Below are 7,086 nucleotides of genomic sequence, written 5' to 3'. Positions count from 1 at the left end.
TTGTAACTCCATAATTACTGCATTCCCTGACTTAATTTAAGATCTATTACATCTATTTCAGATTTCCAGCATCTTTTTTTTGCTTTCCTGAGCAGAACCTCCTGGGTTAAAAAAAATCAGCACACATTTTTCTAAACTTCAGGAACACTGCAGCTAATCACTCTTTCCTCATAAGACAATGGTTCATTCCAAGAGTCAATCCAGAGAACCTTCTCTGCACTGCCTTCAAAACATGTATACTCATCCCTAATTAAAGTCTAAACCTCATAGTAATTAATTCATTGGCATTAATTATATTAATTATATTTATTACTAGACCAACGTGCGGTTGTAGGGGGGGGGGAGGCGGCACGCAGCGTCACACACACTAACTATCCCCCCCCCCCCGCACTCACGCTAATTACCCCCTTGATATTATATTAATATTATTAATTTGCTCCTTTTAACCCATAACCACCCTATCTACTGATGCATAGCCCCCAACTTGCAGTCACTTCTAGAGAGGGGGAGGGGGGGGGGGGAGCGGGTGGGGGTAGAGAGTGAGGGCAGAGAGAGAAGGGGCAGAGGCAGAGAGAGAGACAGAGACACAGAGAGAGGGGCAAAAGGGATAGGGGGGTGGAGAGGTGGAAAAGAGGGAGGGTGGGTGAGGGGGGAAAGGTGGGGGAGGAGGGGAGGAGAGAGAGAGAGGGTGAGAGTGAGGGGGAGAGAGAGGGGTGCTGAGAGGGGGGTGAGGTGGGGAGCAGGGAGGGGGAGGGAGGGGGGAGGGTGGAGGGAAGAGGGTAGGGGGTGTGGAGGGGAGGGGGTTTAGGGGAGGGAGGGAGGGAGGGTGGGGGAGGGGAGGAGGGGGAGAGGGGGGAGGGGGAGAGAGGGGGAGGGGGGAGAGAAGGGGGTGAGGGGAGAGAAGGGGGAGAGGGGGGAGGGGGGGGAGGGGGGGGGGGGGAGGGGGGGAGGGGGGGGGGGAGAAAGGGGGAGAGAGGGGGAGAGAGAGAGGGGAGAGAGGGGAAAGAGGGAAAAGAGGGGAAAGAGGGGAAAGAGGGGAAAGAGGGGGAGAGAGAGGGTGAGTTGAGAGGGGAGGGGAGAGGTGGGGAGCAAGGAGGGGGAGGGAGGGTGGAGGGAAGGGGGTAGGGGTGTGTGGAATGGGGGGGTTTAGGGGAGGAATGGTGGGGGAGGGGATGGAGGGGATGGAGGGGAGGGGGGGAGAAAAAGAGGGGAGAGAGAGAGGGGGGAGGGGGGAGAGGAGATGGGGAGAGGAGAGGGGGGAGAGGAGAGGAGAGGGGGAGAGGAGGGAGAGGAGAGGGGGGGAGGAGAGGGGAGGGGAGAGGAGAGGGGGGGAGGAGGAGAGGGGGGGAGAGGAGAGGGGGGAGGAGAGGGGGGAGAGGAGGGGGGAGAGGAGAGGGGGGGAGAGGAGAGGGGGAGGAGAGGGGGGAGAGGTGAGAGGAGAGGAGAGGAGAGGTGAGAGGAGAGGGGAGAGGAGAGTGGGAGGAGAGGGGGGAGATGAGAGGGGGAGAGGAGAGGGGCAGAGAGGAGAGGGGGCGGAGGAGGAGAGGGGGGAGAGGAGAGGGGGGAGAGGAAAGGGGGGGGAGAGGAAAGGGAGGGGGAGAGAACCTAAAAAAACATTTTAGAACCAAAAAAGACACATTCCGCAAGCATTGTAGAACCAAAAGAGACACTTTTTGCAAACATTTTAGAAACAAAAAAAAATGTTTGCAAACATTTTAGAACCAATAGACACATTCTGCAAGCGTTTTAGAACCACTAAGGACACTTACATTTGATTAGACATGTGTTCAGTGTTATTCACAGCTCAGAGAAACGTGACCCTCTGCCTTCCTCCTGCTTGCAGACACTGATTGAGGCACACCATTTCCTGGTTTTATAGTCCCTCCCCCCTGCCGCCAGCCGGGGCAGCAGAGAGAATGGGGAATTTTGTAAAATCATTAATATCTCTCTGTCATTTTTCATCGACGGGAAAAATCCTCGGCACACATATGGCGGAGGGGGGCTCTGAGCAAGGTGGCCAAAAAAGACGGCCATAGGTGGCGGCGTTCTCTCGGAAATCGCAGCACAGATGGCCAAAACCGGTCAAGAACAGACTTTTAGTAATATAGATTAATATTAATCTGAATGAACAATTAATGTTATTAGCAATTACTATTAAATACTTAATCATATTAATTAATATTTTATAAAACTCATCTGGTATGTGCAGGACCATAAAGTAAATTATCCTGCAGTTTCTAATATTGTTGATCTTGTTTTCTGTTTCCTTTTCTGTTTAAATTCATTTTACTTTAAACCTGTTATAAAATAACAAATCTTTACAAATTATTAAAATTCTGCCTTGACTGAGTGTGATAGCACAGACTGGTAGCATTTCTTGGCAATACCGACAACAAAAGCATTCATTTACTTTGCTGATTTGGAATAAGAGAAATAGAAGTATTAGGATAAGAACAAGGTGAAAAAACATTAAATCAGGCAAAGCAATCTGCTTGACATTGCTTTACTGAATAGAATAATTAAGATTTGCAAAGTCCCTAACTCAAGACTGCTTCAAAGTAACAAAAATTACTCTCTTCTTCAATTCTGTTCCAAATCCAACTGGATTTATCAGTGCCAACAATATCATTCAAGGCAGTGAGAATATACCAATCTTTCATGAGCAAAGCACATCAAGCCACGGGGAGGTTTGTAATTTTGTGACTATTGCTCTCAATGTAAAATCATGAGAGTCATCAATGTGGTGAATGATCACAATCATTTACCTAGGCTAATGGTGTCCAGAACTAGAATGTATAGGTTAAAGGTGAGAGGGACCAAACTATCGGATATGGTGACATTTAAAATACACTAGACCAAGTGCAGACCCGTTGGGTCCGTTTCCCCAACGGCGTTTGCGGGGGGGGGGGGGGGGCGGCGGCAACACACTCACATTAACCACCCCCCAAACACACAGGTGGGGGGATGGGGGGGGGGGTGAGAAGAGGGGAGGGAGGGGAGAGGAAGAGGAGGAAACGGGACAGATTTGGGATGGAAAGGAGAGCAGGGTAGGGGGTGAAAGAGATGTGGGGGAGGGGGGGATTGGGAGGGAGGGAGGGGGAGAGGGGTGGGGGGAGAGAGGGGAAAGAGTGGGGAGGGAGAGTGGAGGGGGAAGGGGGGAGAGACGTGGCATAGTGGGGAGGGAGGGGTAGGGGGAGTGGTGGAAGAGGAACAGAGGGGTAGGTGGAAGGGGGTGGGGGGAGATGGAAGGGGGTGGGGTAGAGAGTGAAGGGGGGTGGTGGAGAGAGGGATGGGTGGGACAGGGAGAGGGGTGAAGAGAGGGAAACATAGAAACATAAGATTCTATAAGATCCCCCCTCAATCTTCTAAATTCTAGCGAGTACAAACGAGTCTATCCAGTCTTTCTTCATATGAAAGCCCTGACATCCCAGGAATCAGTCTATGGCAAGAATGTCTTTGGGCATTGGGCATTGTGACATCACACGATGGAACGTTCACCAGGGGCTGGGGCTGGGGCTGGTGAAAAGGCATATGTAAATAGATCCATTCCGATTGGGCATCTGCGAGCATTGGGCATTGTGACATCACACAATGGAACGAATCAAAAGGCAGAAAGGCAGCCGGACTGACGCTGGACGGCAGGCGGCAGCCACACAGTTTGAAATATAGACTAGGCCAAGTGCAGACCCGTTGGGTCTGTTTCCCCAACGGCGTTTGCGGGAGGCGGGGGGGCTGCGGCATCACACTCACATTAACCACCCCCCAAACACACAGGTGGGGGGAGGGGGGATGAGAACAGGGGAGGGGGGGGTGAGAAGAGGGGAGGGAGGGGAGAGGAGGAGGAGGAAACGGGACAGATTTGGGAGGGAAAGGAGAGCGGGGTAGGGGGTGAGAGAGGGGGATGGGGAGAGAGATATGGGGAGGGGGGGATGGGGAGGGAGGGGAGGACGGAGGGATGGGGAGAGGGGTGGGGGGAGAGAGGGGAAGTATTGGGGGGGAGAGTGGAGGGGGAAGGGGGAGAGAAGTGGAAGAGTGGGGAGGGAGGGGTAGGGGGAGTGGTGGAAGAGGGACAGAGGGGTAGGGGGAAGGGGCGGGGGGAGAGGGAAAGGGGTGGGGTAGAAAGTGATGGGGGGTGGGGGAGAGAGGGATGGGTGGGAGAGGGAGAGAGGTGATGAGAGGGAAACATAGAAACATAAGATTCTATAAGATCCTCCCTCAATCTTCTAAATTCTAGCGAGTACAAACCGAGTCTATCCAGTCTTTCTTCATATGAAAGTCCTGACATCCCAGGAATCAGTCTGGTTAACCTTCTCTGTACTCCCTCTATGGCAAGAATATCTTTGGGCATTGGGCATTGTGACATCACACGATGGAACGTTCACCAGGGGCTGGGGCTGGTGCAAAGGCATATGTAAACGAATCCATCCCGATTGGACATCTGCGAGCATTGGGCATTGTGTCATCACACGATGGAACGAATCAAAAGGCAAGAACAGACTTTTAGTAATATAGATTAATATTAATCTGAATGAACAATTAATGTTATTAGCAATTACTATTAAATACTTAATCATATTAATTAATATTTTATAAAACGCATCTGGTATGTGCAGGACCATAAAGTAAATTATCCTGCAGTTTCTAATATTGTTGATCTTGTTTTCTGTTTCCTTTTCTGTTTAAATTCATTTTACTTTAAACCTGTTATAAAATAACAAATCTTTACAAATTATTAAAATTCTGCCTTGACTGAGTGTGATAGCACAGACTGGTAGCATTTCTTGGCAATACCGACAACATAAGCATTCATTTACATTGCTGATTTGGAATAAGAGAAATAGAAGTATTAGGATAAGAACAAGGTGAATAAAGATTAAATCAGGCAAAGCAATCTGCTTGACATTGCTTTACTGAATAGAATAATTAAGATTTGCAAAGTCCCTAACTCAAGACTGCTTCAAAGTAACAAAAATTACTCTCTTCTTCAATTCTGTTCCAAATCCAACTGGATTTATTAGTGCCAACAATATCATTCAAGGCAGTGAGAATATACCAATCTTTCATGAGCAAAGCACACCAAGCCACGGGGAGGTTTGTAATTTTGTGACCATTGCTCTCAATGTAAAATCATGAGAGTCATCGATGTGGTGAATGATCACAATCATTTTCCTAGGCTAATGGTTTCCAGAACTAGAATGTGTAGGTTAAAGGTGAGAGGGACCAAACTATCGGATATGGTGACATTTGAAATACACTAGACCAAGTGCAGACCCGTTGGGTCCGTTTCCCCAACGGCGTTTGCGGGGGGTGGGGCTGCGGCATCACACTCACATTAACCACCCCCCAAACACACAGGTGGGGGGGAGGGGGGGTGAGAAGAGGGGAGGGAGGGGAGAGGAGGAGGAGGAGGAAACGGGACAGATTTGGGAGGGAAAGGAGAGCGGGGTAGGGGTTCAGAGAGGGGGATGGGGAGAGAGATGTGGGGGAGGGGGGGATGGGGAGGGAGGGGAGGAGGGAGGGAGGGGGAGAGGGGTTGGGGGAGAGAGTGGGGAGGGAGAGTGGAGGGGGAAGGGGCGAGAGGTGGAAGAGTGGGGAGGGAGGAGGAGAGGGGTAGGGGGAGTGATGGAAGAGGGACAGAGGGGTAGGAGCAAGGGGGCGGGTGGAGACAGGGAAGGGGATGGGGTAGAGAGGGAAGGGAGGTGGGGGAGAGAGGGATGGGTGGGAGAGGGAGAGGGGTGAGGAGGGAAACATAGAAACATAGAAATTAAGTGCAGGAGTAGGCCATTCGGCCCTTCGAGCCTGCACCACCATTCAATATGATCATGGCTGATCATCCAACTCAGTATCCTGTACCTGCCTTCTCTCCATACCCCCTGATCCCTTTAGCCACAAGGGCCACATCTAACTCCCTCTTAAATATAGCCAATGAACTGGCCTCAACTACCTACTGTGGCAGAGAATTCCAGAGATTCACCACTCTCTGTGTAAAAAATGTTTTTCTCATCTCGGTCCTAAAGGATTTCCCCCTTATCCTTAAACTGTGACCCCTTGTTCTGGACTTCCCCAACATCTGGAACAATCTTCCTGCATCTAGCCTGTCCAACCCCTTAAGAATTTTGTAAGTTTCTATAAGATACCCCCTCAATCTTCTAAAATCTAGCGAGTACATGCCGAGTCTATCCAGTCTTTATTCATATGAAAGTCCTGACATCCCAGGAATCAGTCTGGTGAACCTTCTCTGTACTCCCTCTATGGCAAGAATGTCTTTGAGCATTGGGCATTGTGACATCACACGATGGAACGTTCACCAGGGACTGGGGCTGGGGCTGCTTCTATGGATGAGAAGCCAGTTTTTTTTTGAAATATTGGGGAGGGGGGGGGGGGGGGGGGGGGGGGGGCGAGAAGGATTTGATTAAAAATGTGTACATAAACACGACAAAATGTAATCAGGAGTGGATACTTAGAAAAAAAAGTGAAATGTATACCGAAATGGAAAAGATCTTGGCGATTCTGCGTCTGGTTTCGGCGTAGCAAGGAATCAAAGGAAGAAAGGCGGCCGGCAGCCGGACGGACGGATGCCAGACGCTGGCAGGCACACAGTTTTATAGATAGATAGATAGATAGATAGATAGATAGATAGATAGATAGATAGATAGATAGATAGATAGATAGATAGATAGATAGATAGATAGATAGATAGATAGATAGATAGATAGATAGATAGATAGATAGATAGATAGATAGATAGATAGATAGATAGATAGATAGATACATAAGTTGGAAAGGTTTAGTGGGAAATGAGCCAAATGCAGAAAATAAGCGAATTTGGTATTCTGACTGCGCATGCCAGGTCAAAGGTCACTATGCATAAACAGCCCTTGAAAGCAGTAGACCAGTGAACCTTCATTTCTACCATTTTTTACAGCTTTGATTCTTCTAGGTAAGAAAATACTGCTTTCAAACTATGAAATAGTTATATTTATTGTTCCTTTGTTGAAAGCTAAGATTATTTTGTTTTTATAGTTTTTTGTAGCTTTATACTTTGGTGAACGAGCGAGATCGTGCTCATCCATGGTCGGTGTCGGG

Source organism: Amblyraja radiata, chromosome 6, assembly GCF_010909765.2.
Source record: "Amblyraja radiata isolate CabotCenter1 chromosome 6, sAmbRad1.1.pri, whole genome shotgun sequence".
Classification (NCBI taxonomy): Eukaryota; Metazoa; Chordata; class Chondrichthyes; order Rajiformes; family Rajidae; genus Amblyraja; species Amblyraja radiata.
This window is presented reverse-complemented; position numbering follows the sequence as displayed.